The sequence below is a fragment of the Ursus americanus genome, chromosome 31, assembly GCF_024610735.1.
Source record: "Ursus americanus isolate L20-20 chromosome 31, mUrsAme1.1.p, whole genome shotgun sequence".
Classification (NCBI taxonomy): Eukaryota; Metazoa; Chordata; class Mammalia; order Carnivora; family Ursidae; genus Ursus; species Ursus americanus.
This window is the reverse complement of record NC_142157.1, coordinates 5,077,306-5,100,007: the sequence shown is the minus strand read 5'-3', so window position 1 is coordinate 5,100,007 and position 22,702 is coordinate 5,077,306. Positions and strand designations below refer to the sequence as shown.

Below are 22,702 nucleotides of genomic sequence, written 5' to 3'. Positions count from 1 at the left end.
GCTGTCATTCCTAGTTCCTTGAGTGGGGTGCTTTGAATGCCAGTATAAGTGTGATGGAAGGGAATGGACAGAGATAGTCATAGGGTAACTGAATTGTCCATTGTTGAATATAAAATCGCCACTAAAAAGGTTTTAACTGATTTGCTGTGGAAACAGTGTTACTTGTTTCCTTGCCCTTGGGGTACCTTGTGGGTACTGTTATAAAACTTAAATTTTTTTCACTTTAACTTTTCCATGTCAGTAAACATACTTCTGTCTCATCATTTTTAATCACTGTATGGTATTCTGTTTTATGACTCTGCCATCATTTACTTATCTAATCGTCCTTTTTTATATTATGAACAGTTTTTATATTTCATAACATTTTTAGAAGACTAATCACATACGTTTTGGGCTATATCTTTGTTCCTTAGGAAATTCTTAGGATTAGCATTTCTAAGTCAGGGGGAGGTATATATTTAGATTTTTGTTTTGTTTAATGTACGTTGCTAAAGTGCTCCCTGTTGCGACCTGCTCCCACCTACCCCATGAGGTTGTGCCAGTTTACCCTCTAAATTGGCACGTGTGAAAGGTGGTTCACCAGAATGAGAAACATCTTAGGGGTTTTATGTTTACACAAAGGCAGCTTTAAGGTAACATCCACATACTCAAATCTTTTGTCTGTTTTTTCTGCTTCGTTCAAGCCAAAAATAAAGTGACCCTGAATTCTTGGGTTGACACTGGGGTGATATCTTTAAAGGGGCCTCTGTGGAGCGAGGTTGAAGCTCCTTTGGCTGCTCCGTTGGGAGCTCTTGCCAACATTCGCTCTGCCTGGGGTTCTGTACCTGCTGCTTGTCGCGTCGCGTAATAGAGAAACCTGGTTACTGGGACGGCAAGTCTGGAGTACTTCAACCCTCCCTTCATGGGTTGAGGAACATGGCTCTGTGTTCTTGCCCTGGGCACCCGTGCTGCTGCCTTTTCTGGTACCAGAGGCCCACCTAAGCACAGTGGTGTGTTTGTGAGGCTGGCACATCTGCTGAAGTTAGCCAGCTGTCTGGTCATTCCTTCCAGCCTGGCATTGAAAACAGATGCTTCTTTTACATTTGGGACAAAAGGGGGCCTTTTTTCTTTCACACTTTTGCTTAGCATATGCTCTTATCTTTGTGTTGAGAAAGGTCTCAAGTTCAGAGCTTCTTGAAAGAAAGCGGCCTGCATTTTTTTTTTAATTTATCTTTATTTTTAAAGACAGTTTTTTAAGAGTAGTTTCAGGTTCAAAGCAAAATTGAGAAGAAAGTTCAGAGATTCCTCCTATATCCCCTGCCCCCGCCCCACGCATAGCCTCCCGCATTCAAAATCCCCCACCGGAGTGGTGTATTTGTTACAATGATGACCCTACAGTGACACATCATAATCACCCAAAGTACATGGTTTGCCTTAGAGTCCACTCCTGGTGTTCTGTGTTCTGTGGCTTTGCACAATGACATGTATCCATCATTATCATATCATACAGAATATTGTCATTGCCCTAAAATCCTCTGTGTACCTTCTGTTTGTTCCTCCCTTCTACCCCAACTCCTGAAAGCCACTCATCTTGTTACTGTTTCCATAATTTGGCCTTTTCCAGAATGTCATATAGTTGGAATCACACAGTATATAGCCTTTTCGGATTGGTTTGAAGGGAAGGAAGAATTCTTTTCTATCCACGAAGGTCTTCCAGCTGGACTAAGAATTAAGTTTACATGAGACAGATTAACAGGAAAAATAAGCAAAGTTTTATTACGTGCGCACAGAGGCACAATAAGGAAATTGAAAAAGAAATGATTGCGGCAGGCAATTTTTATACTTTTCAGACAAAGGAACAATAAATCTGCAAGAAATTGACAGCACAAAGAAAACTTGACTTTGGGAGTGTCCCTTAGTCAGGAATTCTAAACAGAATTTGGGCTGGGATACTAAATTTGTAAAAAGTAACAAGGGTTGTTTATACAGCATTCTGGACTTTAAATTTCCCATCTCTGGTGATAAGGACATCTCTTTAGCTCCTGGTATAGGGAGGGTAGCTTTTTTTTTTTTTTTCTTCTTTTTTTAAAGATTCCGTTTATTAGAGAGAGAGGAAGAGAGCACCAGTGGATGGGGAGGGGCAAAGGGGGAGGGAGAGGCTGACTTCCTGCTGAGCAGGGAGCCCGATGTGGACTTAATGGGGGGCTTGACGTGGGGCTCCATGTGGGGTTTGATATGGGGCTCGATCCCAGAACTCTGGGACCGTGACCAGAGCTGAAGGCAGACGCTTAACTGACTGAGCCAGCCAGGTGCCCCGAGGGTAGCTTTTCCATGGGAGATTTAGTTCCTGCTTTTAGGGGCATGAAAGAGGGTCTGAATATCCTTCTTTGGTAGGATGTCTCTTAAGTACCTTTCATTCAGAATAATCTGTGCCAGAGTGGCACATTTTGGAGCAGCCTGCGCTTGGCCTGTGTAGTTTCTTTCACTTAGTAGTATGCATTCAAGCTTCCTCCATGGCTTTTCATGGCTGATGACTCATTTCTTTTGAGTGCTGAATAATAGTCCATCTTCTGAATGTATCACTATTTGTCCATTCACCTACCGAGGGACGTCTTGGTTGCTTCCAGGTTTTGGCAATTGTGAATAGAAAGTGCTGTAAACATCTGCAAGCAAGTTTTTGTGTGGACCTAAGTTTTCAGCTCCTTAGAGTAAATACCAAGGAGTGTGATTGCTGGATTATGGTAAGAATATCTTCAGCTTTGTTAAGAAACCACCAAATTGTCTTCCACAGTACCAGTTTGCATTCCCACCATTCTGTTAATATGAGAGTTGCTGTTCCACATCCTGGCCAGCATTTGATATTGTTATTGTTTGTATTTTGGCCATTTTATTAGATAGTGGTAGTGTGTAGTGGTAGCTCATTGTTTTAATTTGCCTTTCCCTGATGACATCTGATGTGGAACATCTTTTCATATGCTTATTTACTTGCATTATTTTAAATAATAATTTTAAAGTTGTGGTGGAAATGGACCTATGCTGAAACAGCCTGGGACAGTGCGTGATTACTAGCAGGGAGATGAAATCCTCAAACTTTAGAATGGATGATGAAAGATCTTTTCTTTTAATAAGTACTAAAAATATGAAAATGTAGGGCTGTAAATGGATGGGAATAACGGTACTTGCTCATTAAACAATAGAGAGTTTATGTGGAAAATAAGATTTACAGTGAAAAGTTACAAAATAGGAAATCATTATTTTATAAAAAGGTGGAAGAGGCAAATAGATTAACGTTTATTGAGCACCTGTTGAATGCCTGGCACTGTGCCGTGCTTCATGCTCATTACCGAGTTTGATGTAGCGGGCTCGATCCCAGAGGAAAGTCAGGGGTACTGACTGACGGGTAGTGTTGTGTGAGTGTTGCAGGCCATGTGACCCACGTTGAAGGAGGAAAACCATGGGTGCAATCAGAAGGAGGAGGAGGGCTCAGGCTGAACCTCGGAGCGTAAGTGGAATTTTGATGAAAAGGAGAGAATGAGCTTTCGGAGACATGGAGGGTGGTATGAAGAAGGCTTGCCTCTCAGTTCTGTGAGGGTAGAGGCCACGCCCCTCCTGTTTACCATCATATCCCAGAATCCAGCACAGTGTTGGCACTAGGAGATGCTCAACAGAAAGTAATGGATAAGTGATATGCAATGGGTGCTCGGTAATCCTTTTTCAAATGAAGTGAATATGAAACAGACGTTTCAGAGAGTAATTTTGGCACTGTAAAAGGTTCATATAGGAGTGGAGAGAGAAGACTGGAGAAGTCATCTGAGGCCCCGTGGAAGGCTAGGGAATTTGAGCTTTATTCTTAGGTAGTGAGGAATGTTTTTCTCAGCAGGGGGGTGATGTGATGGTTGAGTTGGAGTTTTCAGGGAATTCATTGGATATTAGTGAGTAGGTTATATTGGAGGGAGGGTTAAAAAAAGAGGAAAATTAGAATTCCTGTCTAGAGACAGGGATATTTCTCAGTGTCATTGGCTGTTCTTACCTTTAAAGTTATTGAAAGGCAGGAAGAGCCAGTGGTCAGCAGCTGGGTCTCTTCATTCAGGCTTCAGGTTGGCTAGCTGTGAGAACCTGGGCCTGTTACTTACTTCCTTCAGCGTCAACTTCTTTTTCTATAAAATGGGGATAATAAACATACCTACATCACAGAATTGTTTTAGGGATAAAAATGAAAGAAAAGATAAAGTACTTGGTACAAAGGAAGCGTTCAGTAAATACTAGTTATTAATAATATTGCTAGGTAAAGGTCATTTCTTATGAGATAACATGGGCTTAAATTTCATGGATTTTATGGAGTAAAACAAATACCTTAAAACTTGGGACAGTTTAGACATCTCTGGAATGCAGTTCTGAAAGAGGCTGGCTTCCAGAGGTGGCCTCTTCTAGAGACATCACACACTGTTGTGTTAGAGTGCATCTTCCCTTGTGAGCAGCATAATCTGGAGGTGGGCCGGGTTGTCAGGACATACCTGTATAAATGTATCTTTTCTCTGGACATTTTCATAGCTCTGCAGTTTAAACATCATTTTCCTAAACCAGAAAAAGGCATCTCAATTACAAGAAGTTAAAAATTCCATTGAACAAAACCTACTCTCAGGGGACTTCTTATTTTGTCTAATCCACATACCCCCCCCCAATACCCTTTTTAAATCTTTAGAGTATAGATGCTGGTTTAAAATGCTTGGCTAATACATAAACAGAAGGACATTAGTTATTTATTTTTGTATCAATAGGAGGAAATGGGTAAAATCATCAGAAGAGTGATTTAGGTGCACATGCTAAAGAAACGCTTGAAAGTACAAATGGATAGAATCCGGAGTTGACCACAGATGAGACTGCTGGGTCCTTTTGCCTGGAGGTCATTATGACAAAGATGAGCACTGCTTATTTGGGAAGGCAGCTTCGTAGTGGAAAAATACCTAACCAGAAACTAGGAGACTTGGTACAGTGTTCATTCAGTCTTTAGCTGCATGATCTTGGGTGAGTCTTGTCAATTTTCTGGGGTTCAAGCTTTCATTCTCATCTCTAGCACTGATTTACAGAAACTACTGTGCCTCAAAAATGAAGTAATCATAGTCTTTCCCTAATTTGCAGAAAAGAGCTTTTAAAATTGAATTGCTATGCTATTATTCTGCGTTTTTCTTATATGAAATTGTCTTGAGTTGTTTTGCTTCTCTCCGTCTGCTACCAGGTGTTCATCTGTGTACTTGTTATTTTCATGGATGTGGTAGACTAGGGTCATCATTTTATACTCTGTTCAGCTGTCCTAGGCATATCTCTGCCATTCCCAGGTTTGTGGTGGAACAGTCTGTTTTCAGAGTGCTCCCCCAGGTGGTGCTGAGTGTGCCTGGGAGCACTGACTGCTCCACAGAGTGGCCCTGTGGGTGGGGGCAGGCTTGCTGCGGGCATGGGGAGTGTCCCTCTCAATTGGCATTAAAGAAGACTTCTATGGAGAGTCATAAGATCATAGATTTTAGATCCTCTGAGGGGTCTCAGAGATCATCTTCCTGGACTCTCCTTAATCAAGGCTCAGAGTTATCTGAGGTCATAAGGCTGGGCTCAATGAGCAGATCTCCAGACTGCAAGCTGGTATGCTTTCCACTACTGAATTCTGAGATCTTATCACTGTTTATATTCAGAAATCATTCAGTGTTCTACTTTCCCTGTGTACAGGATGGAGTAGTGGTAGCCTGTCTCTTATCTTGAGGAACTTCCTGCTGATCTGACATCATGGAAATCTGTCCAGTTTGCATTGTGGAAGTTGTCCAGTGCTAAACTTATAAAAAGCAGTCTGGCCTAATAAATTATCAGGCAGGAATGGCCTTGCAATGTATTGTGGACAAGATTAGTGACGAGTATATTAAGTACTGGTGACTGTGTGGGTGATGACTTCTATGTGGGTATCAGTGGGGTAGAAGGACAAAGCAGGACAAATGAGCCTTGACAGAGATCCTGCCTGTGACCTTGGACTCATCAGCACTGTATTTCATCCCTCCAGAAGCTTTGGCCAAATTGTTACGTGTATGAACATTGTTTGGTGTCAGGGGTAGGTTTGTTGTTCATCATATTTGCAAAGCCAAGGATAAAAGGCTCAACAGAGTTTAGGAAAGCTGTGGTCTCTGGCAAGACTTAAACAGAACTGTATCAGTAATCACTGAATACTTGGGATTCCTGCTTTCAGAAACACAGAAGAAATCAATTGTTTATGAGAAAGAATTATGAAAATACAAATTAAGAGAATAAGTTCTGGGCTTAACATATGATTTTGAGAAAACTGCTCCATTGGGTTTTCCCTTGTTGAGTTTATTTTGCCTGAGATTTTCATAGGATTTTTATTATTGTGCTGAACTAACACTTAGGTAAGCTGAAGGTACATAAACATTTGCAACTGAAATGTGTTTCTGAGATTGTCTACTAATGTACAATCACATATGTGAGTATTTCATAAATTGGACCTCAGAGAAATCTGTATTTTTTAAAAAATATTTTATTTATTTATTTGAGAGAGTGAGTGAGAGAGAGAGCATGAGTGGGGGGAGGAGCAGAGGGAGAGTGAGAAGCAGGCTCTTCGCTGAGCAGGGAGCCTGATGTGGGGCTAGAGCCCAGGATTCTGGGATCATGACTTGAGGTGAAGGCAGACGCTTAACCGAGTGAGCCACCCAGAGGCCCCGAAGTCAATATTTTTATTAGATTAAAGGTGACTGAATACCGTGGAAACTGCATTTGAATTCCGACCTATGTAACTTTAAATTTTGAGAATGTTTTAAGTGTGACCTGTACAGTTATATACACCAGAATTACCTAAAAATACAGATTTCTAAATCAGAATTTATAGGTGTATGGGACTGGGGAACATGTGTTTTCAGTAAATTGCCCAGATGATTTGCCCTTTACCTTATACTCATTCAAGCCTCACAAATCAATCCGAGGATTTCTCAGGATGAGGGTATAGAGGGAAAGTGAGTTTTGTTGTCTCACATATTCTTTGGGGATTTATATTTGCTGTGTGCCTGGAAGTGGGCTAGGTATGAAGGCTAAATTGAACACTGTATTTGTAAACTTAGCTGATTATAGACCTTGGATGATAATGATTCAGAGTCTTCCGCTCTGTTTTTATTGCTGTGCAGTTATTCCAGAAACTTGGCCAGGTAATGTGAAGTACTTCATACTTTCCCTATTACTACTTTCCTATCTAATCATGGATAGAAGCCCTGTTCATTGTTGATTGTCTCTTAGTAGCTTATTTCACTTACTGTTTTATGCGGTTTAAAAAAAGAGGCTGGATTTCTTTTCCTGTCTTGCCTACTTGGCTTGTGTGTTCCTTCAAAACGGGGACTGTATGGGTGATGGCAGTAGTCCCATTGTGCAGTCCTGTGCAAGGACACGGGAGGCAGGCTGATTGATGAGAGGGCACCTGGATAGCTAGTGTTTCTTTGTTCATTCAACTCAAACTCTCTCACAGAACCTTCCTTTCCTGTTTGCACTATTGTCACACTAGTTCCTGTTCTTATTTCCCGAGGCTTGACTGAGTGGTCTTCCTTGCCTCTGTTTCTGCTTTTAAATCCATCCTTCACAGTCTTGCCAGGCTAACTTTCTGCAGACATTGCTTTGAACAAGTCACTTTTCTCCTCAGCAGCCTTCACTGACCCTCACTGGCACGTGATGTCCTCCACAGTCTGCCTTTCTGAAGGTCTTATCCTGCCCTTTTCATACTAAGTGTGTACCAGTCTTGACAGGTATTTTCATCCTCCCCACAGCTTTAAGTTTGGTACTTGAGCTTAGGGAGAATCATCAGTATTGAGTGTTCAGGCAAGTTGGTGAAGACTGAGTAAATTCCATTGCATCCAGTGAGCTATTAATGGTACTCTGATGTGTTTCTTAAAGATTTAAATGGGAACAGGAGCTAAGCTCCTACATTAAAGGCAACAAAGGATGCAGCAATGAGAACAGATCACTGATTGGTGTGATTTGAAAGTGAAAATGTGTGTTATTTTTTTTCCCAAATGGCAGATGCTTATGTGTTTTGAAGGCTCAGAGGTTGGAGCTAGTATAGAAGAAAAGATTCAAAATAATTTAAAGAGCCAAGCCAGAAGAGGAGGCAAAGGATGGGGTCCTCCCAGGGATTCCCTTAACTCTGACAAAGAGGAAGGATGAGAGGATGGGAGGCAGAAAGGAGCCACTGCATTCAGATTGCTTCATTTTTACCTGTCAGGTAGAAGAGGAATTACTTGTTAGCAATGTGTGTGGGGTAGTTTGAATTGATTCTATGAAGGTGAATTTTTGCAAAAGTCTGTCTTGTGTACCTTTTCTTCACAAACCTTAGATGACTCACTGGGAATCTCTGTTATAAACCCCAGTGCCTTCCATGGCATGTGAGAGTCATGAAGTGTGTCTCCAATCCATCTCTTAGGCCATTTCTCTCACTCTGAAATACCTTTGCAGACTCTGTTCCATTTGTCATTCTTTAAACTATCACTGGCTTGTTTGCCGACGTGCCTTTGCTCACATGGCTCCTGCATTTGCCGGGAATTACCCTTTCCTGCTCCGCCTTCCTCCTTTGTGTTTCATTATGTTAGTTAACTGTGTATCTCATCTCATAGAGAATTGAAGCACACTGCTTAAAGTTAAGATTATTTTTATTTGTGCTTTTATTTTCTCTGCTGGGTTACGCAGTGGAAGGATTTTCAAACCCAGGAGTAATCTTAAGTACAATAAAATGTAATAAGAAAACATGAGTGTCAGTGGACATGGCTGTGTTGGGCCGACTTGAGTTTGAATCCTGGCTCTGTTTCTCAGTGGATATGGTTCGGAGTGGTTACATCCTATCACTTTGTGAATTTACAAAGTAAGGATAATGAAACCTACTTTTTAGGGAGGTGGGGCCTAGGCCTGGCATGTAATAAGTGCTCAGTAGACCTCATTATAGTTGTTAGTAGTGGATTCCTTGCTTCACAACAATGTTTGGTTGAATATTTGGATAGATGATGAAGGCTAGAGCAGAGTGGTTTAGTGTCTTCCTCCCATTACATTGAATGAAAGGCTGGTCTATTCTACTTTGTACTTTCATTCCAGTGTTGATGTATCTACTGAAATGTATATAGTAAAGAGGACATGAATGCCTCTTTATGATTATAGTGATTTGTTTTCTGAAGTGCCCCATGCAAATAACAGTTTCATTTTTTTCATGGTGATTGAGTAGAAGGAAAGATTTATTCTAAGAAAGTAGTAAACATGTGGTTGATAGTGCCATTTTGTACAGTTTTTTTGATTGACAGCTAGTTAGAAATAGCCATAATTAGATGTTCATAGTATTTGTAGCAAGAAGCACAACTTACGCAATTAAAGTTTACCAATTAAAGTCCTTCTACTTTGTTTTTGCCCACAGAACTCTGGGCATATTGAATGATTTATCTTTTGGCCCTTTGCTTTTCAGAACAAATGCTTAGGCTTTGAAGTTTTAGCAGGGCAGCTGTGTGAAGTGTACATATCATAAAGCTTATGAAACCAGAGATAGATATTACCATGGGGTTAATTTTTCTTATTAATTTTAATGCATTTGGCATTTTTCCTGGGTAGCTGATTCTTCAGTTTCTCAGTAGGAATACAGATGTCTCCTAACAGAGAAACAGGAAAAGAAGCTTGCTCTGTGAGAACTCGACAGACCAATGTAAACGTTTTAACAGAGTTACTCTGTTGATTTCCATAGCCAGTCACAGGGAATTTTATCTGTAACCTGTCTTTGGATAAATGAGTGCACATTTAATTTTTAGTGCTATAAAAATGTCTTACGACATAGAGACCAGTGACAAATGACACTTTCAAACCAAGAGATTGTGTTGACATGTTTTGCAGTTATAGGGGCTCTTTCATAATTGAGCCAATTGAAAGTATACTGTTGAGTGGTGATGCAACTTTGATCTTGGCAAACTGTTTTGTGGTTTGTCATATATGCATTCTGAAACAATTTATATTCATAGCATACTAGAGGTCCTAATATGTGTGTCTGGGAAATGGGTAAATATGCCAAAGATAATGCTGACAAAAATGGGGGGGCAGTGGTTATCGCCACTTTGAAATTTCTTTGCAGTTTCTTTGGAAGAAATTTGGATTGTTAAAAACAGGATGCAAAGGAGACAAAAGCATATGTCACCACTTGTTAGGAAGCGGTGCTAAGCAGGTACTCTGATGCTTGTCATTTGACAGAAAAAAGGGTTTAAGAAAGGGTTCAAACTGTAGGAAGGGAGGTTGAAAAGCTCAAGGGGAAGAGTGTGGACAGGTCAGTGGTTCTTATGGAATGGGGTGGGGAGTGTGGGATTGGAGTTGGGGAGGGTGGGAATCTTGAAAGTATATTATTACTGGGGAAAAACAGGGATTTAAACTACATTAGTTTTCTGTTGCTGCCATAACAGATTACCACAAATTTAGTGACCTATATACCAACACAAATTTGTTACTTCACAACGCTGTAATTTGGGAGTCTCCTCTGGGTTTCAGTGTGCCAAAGTCAACCTGCAGTAGGGCCGTGCTTCTTTTTAGAATCCATATCCTTGCCTTTTCCTGCTTCTGGAAGTTGCTCACTTTCCTTGGCTGTAGTGCCCCTTTTGCTGTCTTTAAATCCAGCCACAGTGGGTTGAGTCCTTCTCATATCTCATCCCTCTGATTTCCTCTTCTGTCTCCCTTTTCACTTTCAAGGATCATGGTCATTACATTGGACCCATATGTAATGTGCAGAATACTCACCCTATTTTAAAGTTTGCTGATTAGTGACTTTATTCCCTACTGCCATGAAAGGTAATATATTCCTAAGTTCTGGGTGTTAGGACGGGGACATCTTTGGGGGTCATTACGATTCAATTTTGCTTTATACTATAATTCCAGTTAAAATTTATATAAGAAAATTTTGCTTTGGGGTTGTGTTACTGTAAAGCACATTCCCAATTCTGTGATTGTGCTTCTAAGGTCACTATTTTTCAGTGTTCTAAATATCGAGAGATACTATTTGAATTTTGGTGGGGTACTGAAATTCAGGGGAAACTACTCTCTCCAAAACTCATCTGAGAGTTGGTTTAAGTGTAGTTAGGCCTCAGTTTTTGCTGCTTCACAAGCGTAACAAATATTGCAAAACTTCAGTTAAGGAGAATATACCCTAGGAATTCTGGAGCACCACTGAAAGTTACAAGTAGTTGAGAAAAATTGTATTTGGAGGTGGAGAAACTGGTTCTCAGACTATGACAGGTGCACGGAGAGGAGTTTATTAATAAGGGCAGAAAGTCAAGTGCCCTGTTTGCCTGCTGTTATATATATATAGAAGTCAGTCTTTTATGGAAAGCTGAGGAGCACAGCAGAAACACTAGGAGAAAAAGAAACACTAAGGACCAAAGTAAAGGAGAGATGAGAGAATAGAGAGAAATCGAGTGGTAGGGCAATTAATGGTGTTAGAACCACAGTCAACAATGGCAGAGAACTGCTCCATGATGGGCGTGGGCTCCGGGGCAGGAAAGCTGTTACCTACACTGTATCCCAGACTGTCTAAGAGGTAGTTTTTTTTTTTTTTTTTTTTTAAGATTTTATTTATTTATTTGACAGAGATAGAGACATCCAGCGAGAGAGGGAACACAAGCAGGGGGAGTGGGAGAGGAAGAAGCAGGCTCATAGCAGAGGAGCCTGATGTGGGGCTCGATCCCATAACGCCAGGATCACGCCCTGAGCCGAAGGCAGACGCTTAACTACTGTGCCACCCAGGCGCCCCTAAGAGGTAGTTTTTGAATCTGTCTTTCTGAGTCTGAGCTCTGGTACATAATGGCCTTATTGAGGAAGGGGACTGTCTTTTATCTCAGTATTCCCTCAGCATTAGTCGTAGTAGTCCTCAAACATTTATGTCTCAGGACCCCATTTACAGTGTTAAGAATTATTGAAGCCCTCATATGTTGTGGCAGGAATATAAAATAGTCACTGTGGGAAACAGTGTGGTGGTTCCTCAAAAAGTTAAACATAGAGTTACCCTATGACCCAGCCATTCCACTCCTAGGTATATGCTGAAGAGAATTGAAAACATATGTTAAACATACTATTTTCCATAGTGGCTGTAGCAAGTTATAGCCCTACCAACAGTACACAAAGGTTCCTTTTCTTCCACATCCTTGCCAGCATTTGTTATCTTTTGTCTTTTTGATGATGGCCATTCTGACAGGCATGAGGTGTTATCTCATGGTGGTTTTGACTTGCATTTTCCTAGTGATTAGTGATGTTGACCATCTTTTCATATGTTTGTTGGCCATTTGTGTATCTTCTTTGGAAAAAAAAATGTCTACTTACATCCTTTGCCCATTTTTCAATTGGATTATTATTATTTGCTATTCAGTTCTTTATATAATTTGGATATTAACCCTTCATCAGATATATGACATGCAAATATTTTATCCCATTTTGTAGGTTGTCTTTTCATTTTATTGATCTTTATTTGTTTTTGCTGTGCAGAAGCTTTTTAGTTTGACATAGTCCCATTTATTTATTTTTGCTTGTCCTTTAGGTGTTATATCCAAAAAATCATTGCCAAGACACAAGAGCGTTTTTTCTATGTTTTCTTCTAGGAGTTTTATGGTGTCAAGTCTTATGTTTAAGTCTTTAATCCATTTAGTGTTAATTTTTATGAGTGGTGTAAGTCTGGTTTTATTCTTTTACATGTAAATTTCGAGTTATTCCAGCACCATATATTGAAGAGACTGTCTTTACTCTATTGAGTATTCTTGGCTCCATTGTCAGATATTTGTTGACTGTGTGTACGTGGGTTTATATTTGGGCTCTTGTCTCTGTTCCCTCGCCCTGTGTGTGTTGTTGTCTGCTTATAGCTTTATATAATACAGCTTGAAATCAGGATGTGTGATACCTCCTCCTTTGTTCTTCTTTCTTAGAATTGCTTTGACTTTTTGGGATCTTTTGTGGTTTCAAATAAATTTTAGGATTGTTCTTTCCACAGTCTTGATAGGGATTATGCTGAATCTATAGATGACTTTGGATAGTACAGATATTTCAACAATATTAATTCCTCCAATTCATGAACATGGGATATCTTTCCATTTATTTGTGTCTCCTTCAATTTATTTCATCAGTGTTTTGTAGTTTTCAGTGTAGAGATCTTTTACCTCCTTGGTTAAATTAATTCCTAAGTATTTTATTGTTTTTGATGCTGTTTTACTGTTTTTGATATCATTCAGATGGGATTGTCTTCTTTATTTCTTTGTCAGGTAATTTAATGTTATAGCATTTAGAAACACTGCTGATTTTTGTTTAAGTCTTTATCCTGTAACTTTACTTAATTCATTGATTATATCTAGCAGTTTTTTTATAGAGTCCTTAGGATTTTTTTTGTGTATAAAATCATGTCATCGGCAAATAGAACCAGTTTTACTTCTTCCTTTCTAATTCTGCTGCCTTTTAATTCTTTTTCTTGTCCAGTTAGTCTGGCTAGGACTTACAGTATTATGTTGAATAGGAGTGATGAGAGTGGGTACCATTGTCTTTTTTCTGATCTTGGAGGAAAACCTTTCAACCTTTCATTATTGAATATAATGTTAACTGTGGGATTGGAGTATTTTTCTTTCTTTTTTCCTCTTTTTTAATTTTCCCTTCATGTTCTTTTTTTTTTTAATTTAAATTTTACGTAGTCAATGTACAGTATAATATTGGTTTCTGGAGTAGAATTCGGTGATTTATCACTTAAAGACAACATCCAGTGCTCATCATAACAAGTGCCCTCCTTAATACCCATTGCCCATCTAGCCCATTCCCCACCCACATCTGTCTATCAACCCTCAGTTTGTTCTCTGTTGTTGAGTCTCTCTTTTTTTTTTAAAGATTTATTTATTTATTTATTAGACAGAGAGAGACAGCCAGCGAGAGAGGGAACACAAGCAGGGGGAGTGGGAGAGGAAGAAGCAGGCTCCTAGTGGAGGAGCCTGATGTGGGGCTCGATCCCGGAACGCCAGGATCACGCCCTGAGCCAAAGGCAGACGCTTAACGACTGCACCACCCAGGTGCCCCTGTTGTTGAGTCTCTATGGTTTGTTTCCCTCTCTCCTTTTTTCTTTCCCCCCTTCCCACATGTTTATCTGTTTTCTTTCTTAAATTCCACATATGACTGAGATCATATGGTATTTGTCTTTCTCTGACTGACTTATTTCACTTAGCATAGTACACTCTAGCTCCATCCACATTGTTGCAAATGGCAAGATTTCATTTTTTGATGGTTGAATAATATTCCATTGTGTGTGTGTGTGTGTGTGTGTGTGTGTGTATCTCCGCATTTTCTTTATCTATTTGTCAGTCAGTGGACATTTGAGTTCTCTCCACATCCTTGCCAACATCTATTGTTTATGTTGTTTGTTGTTAATTTGAGCCATTCTGATAGGTGTGAGGTGGTATCTCATCATGGTTCTGATTTGTATTGCCCTGATGGTGAGTGATGTTGAGCATCTTTTCATGTTTCTATTAGCCATCGGGATGTCTTCTTTGGAAAAGTGTCTATTCATGTCTTCTGCCCATTTCTTAACTAGGTTATTTGTTTTTTTGGGTGTTGAGTTTGATAAGTTCTTTGTAGATTTTTGATATTAACCCTTTATCAGATATGTCATTTGCAAATACCTTTTTCCCATTCTTTAGGCTGCCTTTTAGTTTTGTTGGTTGCTTCCTTTGCTGTGCAGAAGCTTTTTATCTTGATGAAATCCCCATAGTTCATTTTTGTTTTTGTTTGCCTTGCCTATGGTGACGTGTCTAGCAAGAAGTTGCTGCAGTGGAGGTCAGAGAGGTTGCTGCCTGTGTTTTTCTTTTTTAGGATTTTGATGGTTTCCTATCTCACATTAATGTCTTCCATCCATTTTAAATTTATTTTTGTATATGGTGTAAGAAAGTGGGCTAATATCATTCTTCATGTTGCTGTCCAGTTTTCGCAATACTATTTGTTGAAGAGACTTTCTTTTTTTCCTTTGGATACTCTTTCCTGCTTTGTCGAAGATTAGTTGACCATACAGTTGTTGGGTTCATTTCTAGGTTCTCTGTTCTCTTCCACTGATCTATGTGTCGGTTTTTGTGCCAGTACTATACTGTCTTGATGACCACAGCTTGTAATATAGCTTGAGATCTGGAATCGGGATGCCTCCAGTTTTTTCTTTTTCAGAATTGCTTTGGCTATTTGCGGTCTTTTGTGGTTTGATACAAATTTTAGGTTTACTTGTTCTAGATCTGTGAAAAATGCTGGTGGTATTTTGATAGGGATTGCATTGAATGTATAGATTGCTTTGGGTAGTATAGACATTTTTTAAAAATTTATTTATTTGAGAGAGAGGGAGGGTGTGCGTGCATGTGTGTGCCCCTGGAGGAAGGGGCAGAGGGAGAGAATCTCAAGCAGATTTCCTGTGATTGTAGAGCAGACATAGGGCTCAGTCTCATGGCCCATGAGATAATGAACTGGACCAAAACCAAGAACTTAACCAACTGAGCCACCCAGATGCCCCAGTAGTATAGACATTTTAACAATGTTTGTTCTTCCAATGCATGAGCGTGGAATGCTTTTCCATTTCTTTTTGTCCTCTTCAATTTCTTTCATAACTTTTCAGAGTATAGATCTTTTACTTCTTTATGATTGCCTTTTCTCTGATTTTGGAGGAAAACCTTTCAGCCTTTCACTATTGAATATAATGTTAGCTGTGGGATTGAGAGCATTTTTCTTATAGTCTTTTTTTATATAATGTGGATATTCTTTAATACTGTACCAAAACTCAACAGTTTATTACAGATTAGTTGTGGTGTGGAATCTGAAACCATTTATTCTGTTACATTAAAATGTATTAATCTGGCTCGTACCTGAGGTGGCTATTTTACCCGAGCAAGGTTTTATAACACCATGCTTGGATCATTTGGAAAATATTGGTTTACTAAGTTATGCAGACTTTCCTAATGTTGACATATTTCACCTATCTATCTAAAATTACATTTGATTCATCATTGATCTCATCAGAAGAGTTTTTAATTATTCGGAAGTTTTAAGATTGTGATGGCAGATAGGAGTTTTCCAGAGTTCTGACTTTAGGGGAAAGCTCAGATTTTATCATTGGCCTTAAGTATTTGAAGTAATTTCAGGCTCCCTTTGTCAAATATTTTGTCAAAAATTAACAAATATGCAAGCCTGAATAGCCATGGTTTATCATTTGTTCTTTCAGGTTAAAATGATATCCTATGAAAAAAGTGGCTAGGTTAGCTTACAACCCAATTACTTAGGTGCTTTTTCTTAAGGTGACCATTGAAATACTTCCCATTTCATCACATAGAATATTAAAACGATATTCACTCAAGGCTAGAGCTTTAATAAAATTAATAATCTTTACTGCTTCATTAAGGGCATTCTTAAGCGAAACTGAGCTTTTTTTTTTTTCCCCCTTCTCTAGGGGGTGCGTGAGGTGAAGAACAGAATAACTACTGGTACAGTGTGGTGTCACTACCTGGCTTTGTGTAAAGGTGTCAGCACATTTACTCCCTATTGCATTTGCACCATTACTACAGCTGTCAACACAGTGGAAAGGCAAAAGAAAGTCTTAGTATTTCAATGCAAGTAGTTTTGACCTTGCAGAACCCCTGAAAGTTTCTTGGGGACTCGCAGGGATTCAGACCACATTGTGAGAACTGCTGGACTGGCACATAATAGATTAAGTATATATATCCAACTGATATTATTGTCTTATATTGTCTTATATTATTCGTTCAGGCTCTTAGTTTTCATCCTTAGTGCTGGACAAAGTGTCCCAGAGGGATTAGGACGTTGATAAATATGAGATTAATGCATGAACTCCTGTGGGCTAGGATTGGAAGGAGGGCATGTTAAATAGCTACCTGTTTTGCTGGATGCTAAAGTGGAAGAGGCTACTTTACTGGATGTATACATCACCATTTGGTGATTTCTTGATAACTTTGATGTTGAAGGAGACCAGATAACTGAAGAATTTGCATGTTTGACTTCTGGCTGTTTTCCTAGCTGTCAGGTGTTCTTTTTTTTTTTTTTTTTCCCCTTAAAGATTTTATTTATTTATTTGAGAGAGCAAAGAAGGGGGGAGGAGCAGAGGGAGAGGGACAAGCAGACTCTGTGCTGAATGCAGAACTGCACACAGGGCTTGATCCTCCGACCCTGAGATCAAAATCAAGAGTCAGATGCTTAACTGACTGAGCCACCCAACCGCCCCCATCAGGTGTTCTTGTGAGTGATATTTGAGCTCACGAAGATGTCTGAGGCAGGCAGAGTGTGTGTGTAATTTCCACTGGTCAGCTCTGTCCAGGAGTTGGCTCCCCTGGGCGTCCGGATGCTAATGCAGTATAGGTACTGGCTGATCTCTGCAGTGTCACAGCTGAGGCGGCGGAGACATGAGGAGGGTGAGTAGGACTTTGGCCCGAAACAGCTGGTGCCAAAGCTGGGACCAGGTTTCACCTGGGTCCCTTTTTACGTTAGGACCTGGCTTCTCAGCACTTTAAACAATGTTTTTTGTTTGTTTAATTTGATGACAGAATGTTCGTGAGTACCAGAGCAATTACCTTAAAGAGTTGGAAGAGCTTTTTGCGCACTTTTTCCCAGCCCTGCTATTTGGGTGACTAACCTGGAGGTGACTGTTGTCATAAATGGACTTTTCCTTGGCTTTTGAGTTTTTACTTATTGCAGATCTTGTTTTACGTGGGAGAAGTTGCTTTTCTTTTTTTAAGTGGATTCTCTGTGGTGTGACCAAAATAATTCTTCCAAAGGGCTCAGGAGTTGGAAGGGGACCTCAGATGTTAGTGTTGGTGGGTGTGATAAGACATGTCATCTTCAGTGTTTTACTATATAAAAGAAGAGATTTTGCCTGGTGTTAATCCATGTCCTAACCTAGGAACTTAACTTTCTTAGAAGGGCTTGCCTGCAGTCCTCTCTGGTTCCTTCGTATGCTAAGGTGTGTTGTATGTGTTGTGAGAAGAGTTATTAGGAGGGCTTTTTGGTTTGTTTTGTTTTAGTGAATTAATAGCTCCCAAAAGGAGTCTTTCAAGCAGAGAGAGAAGGGAGCCTGAAGGAGACTGAGAGTGGGGTGTTGGGGGAGGAGCTGGAATGCAGGATGTATTGAGGGAGATGGGCTCCCACCTCAGGGAACTACATATGGTATGTGTAGGCATTATGATTGTCAGTGTGATGTCCTGTATCCTGTCCGTTTTGATCCCCACCATGATCTTACTAGTTAGGGAATTTATAGGTGTGGAAAATGAGACTCATAAATGTCAGTCTAAAGGCATATGGTTAGTCAGTGGTAGAATGGGCACCAGTCCTCAGGCCTCCCACTTCCTAATGGATGCTTGCTTACTTTAATTAGAGAGAGGTTTCTCGTGGCCAGAGCCAAGGGAGACATTAAAGGAGTTGGTGTGCTAAGTGGCTATCTTAGAGCAGGCTTGAAGTCAGGAGTACTCAGAGTGCTTTGCTTGGGGAAATGCTGTTGCCACTCTGCAGAGGGATGGATCCTACCCAAAGTTTGGTTCATGTGTGAAAGACTGATGAGGCCACATGCATACCAGGAGAGTATGAGAAGGCTCCTACTCACATAATGAATCTTTGTGGGGGAACACGGGGCAGGCTTTGAAGTAGGTTGAGAGTGTTGTCAGAGGGTGGGGAAAAGAGACTGGCTTGGCTTTATTGTGTAGAGAAGATGAGCTTGGCTGAGGTCTTCCTTGCCTATCTGCCTAGGCTTGGGTGGTTTGAAATTCCTGCTTTTGCCAAAGGAGGGAACCCTGAGCTTTCTTACCAGCTTGCCCACATGTGGGGCAGAAAAGGAAACAGGGAGGGCTAGGGCTTGAAAGCTCTTCGTAGTCATACATCAGAAATGGAGCCAGACTGTATTAGAGGCAAAGACATCTTTCTCCAGGGACCTAGCAACTAGTAGTGTGATTCTAGGGGAGTGATTGAGTGAGCAGCTGGAAGGACTTTTGGATTTAGCTGTGATTATAACTCTGCATGATCTCAGCTTTGCGTATCCTGTAACTGCACATTTCCTCTCCCATAATAAAGTTAAGCAGTTTAGCTGATTCAGGGTGTTAGACTATTGGGAACAAGGTGGTAGTGTGTAGGAAAAGAAGAGAAAGTGGTATAGAAAGGCCACGAATGCATGGATGTTCACTTTCTTTTACTGAGAGCTCTCTCTTGCTTATCTCTGTCCTCCATCCCAGCCCTATTGTACCATGGGAGTTGTTTGGGAAGTAAGTTAATCTGGGCCAGCAGTCAGTGGAGCCATCTGTCGGAGGATTTGAAACCTCCTTTCACCACACAGGAAGGGGAATTATAGCTGTCCCTTCCAGAAATTTTAGCACTCATCATGCTGAAACTGTCCAACAAAGCAGGTCACACAGCTGAATGAAGAAATGCACAGAATTAGTAGATTGATTGAGGAGGACTATTTTGTGATAGGACTTTTTGAATTTGGAAAACTCCTGTCATTGGTAGGTTACACATGGAAAGGTGTGTTTTGAAAGGCAATAGGACATGAACTCTAACAGTCTACTATGTAGTTATATGTTTGTAATATTGGATGATGTCAAAGTCAAAACATCTGTTCTAGCTTTGAAAACTTGCTTTTAGTTTTTTGTTGCTTTAGTGGAAAGGAAGATGCTGCTTCGAGGTTCACTTGGAGCTAGAGAAGAGAGGTGTGGTTTGTCTTTTTTCAGAAGGTGACTTCACTGGGGTCAGTATTGTCTTTCAGAAACATATCATGACTCTTACAATGTTTTCTTAAGTGAAATTATGTCATTTTCCAAGGTACTGGAATTTCCCCTCCCCCCTGTTTTTGGTCTGTCTGAACTATTTCTACTGTCTTTAAAATTTTATGTAACTTTGTGTGTTGTGTACATTCAGACAGCCATTCCATTTCAGCTTGGTGGAAAGTGTATTTGTCTGGTCGTAGGCGTTTTTCCTGGTTTATAATAGATTCTCTAAGTTTTGCTGACATTTTACTCATTTATTTGTACGGTCAGCAAATACGATTAATTATGAATGCCCGTTCTTCTGTCTTTTGAATCTAAATTCCCTCAGAAAGCCTTAAAGTCATTTGTGGTATGAATTCATTCAATTTATACAGCATTTTTTGGGTATGTCCTTCCCTCAGGATCAGTTTTCATCATTATGTCTTTTACTGGTCCCTTCTCCACAAAGAAAGATTCAGGTTATTTCCTGGGCCAGACACCAGTCTCAGATCATTGAGGGCTTGGATCTGGAAGTGTTAGTCCCATTTTGGTTTCTGCTTTGTAATGAATGCCTGGAATTAATCCGACATCCAGTCATTGAACATTAATGTGTAAAGCATTGATTATGCAGTGATCAGTCTGGGAGCTGGCTGGTGGTCTGAGTTTATTTCTGGACTGTCTTGCCTTATTCCTGATTGGCATCTAGGAATTGAGACCTCTTTCCAGTCTGGTATATATAATAGGGTTTTAAAGTCCAAAGAGACCTTAGAGATCTTATTTCTCCTGTGTTTTATATATAGGCGTCCCTTGTTTTATTGCTCTTGCTGTAGTACACTTCACAGATAACTGTGGGGGGGGGTTGTTTTTGTTTTACGTGTGGAAGGTTTGTGGCAGCTGTGCATTGAGCAAGTCAGTTGGTGCCATTTTCCCAACAGCATTTGCGCATTTGCTCACGTTGTATCTGTGTCACATTTTGGTACTGCTTTTTTTTTTTTTTGTATCTTTTACACATTTTCATTGTTACATTTGAATTGTTGCAATCTCATGATAAAATTTTAATGGATGAAGAGTTACTTCTTATGGATGAACAAAGAAAGTGGTTTCTTGAGATGGAATCTACTCCTGGAGAAGATGCTGTGAAGATTGTTTAAATGACAACAGAGGATTTAGAATATTATGTAAACTTAGTTGACGAAGTAGCAGCAGGGTTTAAGAGGATCAACTCCAGTTGCGAAAGAAGCTCTGCTCTGGGTAAAATGCTATCAACCAGCATTGCGCGCTTCAGAGAAATCGTTTGTGAAAGGAAGAGCCAGTCAAGTGTGGCAGGTTTCACTGTCGTCTCATTTGATGTTGCCACAACCATCCCAGTCTTTTCAACAACCACCACCCTGATCAGTCAGTAGCCATTGACATCGAGACAAGACCTTCCACCAGCAAAGTGATTACAGTTTGGTGAAAGCTCTGATGGTGGTTAATGTTTTTTAGCAATAAAGTATTTTAAAATTAAGGTACGTATATTGCTTTTTAGACATAATGCTGTTGTACACTTAATAGACTACAGTTTAGTGTAAACATAACTTTTTGTTTTCGTTTTTCTAATTTTATTTTTTAAATTAAAAAAAATATTTTAGAGAGAGAGAAAGAGCATGCGTACAAGAGAGCACGAGTGGGGGGGGCAGAGGGAGAGAGACTCTGAAGCAGACTCCCCATGGAGCCCAATGTGGGGTTCAGTCCAACAACTGCAGGATCATGACCTGAGCCTAAACCGAGAGTCGGACACTTAACCGACTGAGACACCCAGATGCCTGTTTTTTTTTTTTTTAATTTTAAACATAACTTTTATATACACCGGGAAACCAAAAAATTAATTTGATTTGCTTTATTGCGATGCTCTGGAATTGAAACCACAATATCTCTGAGGTAAGCTTCTATGAAGAACGTTAAGATAACAACTAAGTTCAGACATTTATTTTGAAAAATTAAAAAAAAATACAAAATCAAAGAGAATAATGTAATGATCCCTGTATGTTCATCACCCAGATTCAGTAATTTCAAGGTATTGCCCAGGGACAGCTAACTGTTTTGTATAGAGCACTTATCTATGCTTTCCTTTTATTACCTTCGACAACCCCATGGGGCAGATACTATTATATCTCCATCTTGAAGATGAGAAAGTTAAAAAACCCAGAGACATTAAGTAACTTACCCAGGGTTACACAGCAGCCAGCATTCAAAGCCTGTCTCCTAACCTGGAATTGCCTGAAGAAGTTTCATGGCTTGTGTGACTTACATGGTAAGCTGGAATTGGACTTGAGATGGGACCAGTAGATCTGACCATTTCATCGTTTTCTTTATGATGATTTTCTTGTGACTTTTTCTTTCTGTTAGTCTCTTGTAGCCAACTGCTTTTGGACTTGAAACTTTTGAGTACCATTTTAACCATGTTAGGCAGACTGTGTTGTCCCAAGGGTTGGGTGGTAGGGGTAGTCTGCCCTGGTGCAGGTGATAAGGGGTGCATTGTTTGTAGGGAATTTAGTAACAATAATAAAAGCATCCAAAAGGTTTGTCTGCAAAGTCTAAAAGTCTAGAATTGTGTCTATAATTCTAAACAGTGTCGGTGATAACATATTCCTTCTCCAAAAATCTTTTGTTGGTGTGTGTTCTAAATAATTGCTATGGTAACTTGAGTTTTAATAATATATATGTAAGTTTCAGATGAACACTTTTTGATTATCCTCTGATAGCTATTGTATACTACATGGAACTTGAATCAGAGACTCTTAATTATACAGTTGGCCCCCAACACTGGGTACTTAGATTTTTAAGAGTTTAAAATTATTCAAGCTTGCCTCAAACATTTTTCATGCATTTAACCCCTGTGGTACTACATATTTCTGCATTTAAATGGTAGATTTGAAATGAACAATGATAACATTATTGAGGTTTCT

The 22,702-nt window shown here is 39.9% G+C and overlaps 1 protein-coding gene across 1 annotated transcript in view; it reads left to right on the top strand.

Annotated features, from left to right (window-relative positions):
* Positions 1-22,702, top strand: part of CCNY (cyclin Y) — a 214,024-nt gene that overhangs the window by 26,835 nt on the left and 164,487 nt on the right. The gene's annotated exons all lie outside the window — the stretch shown is intronic.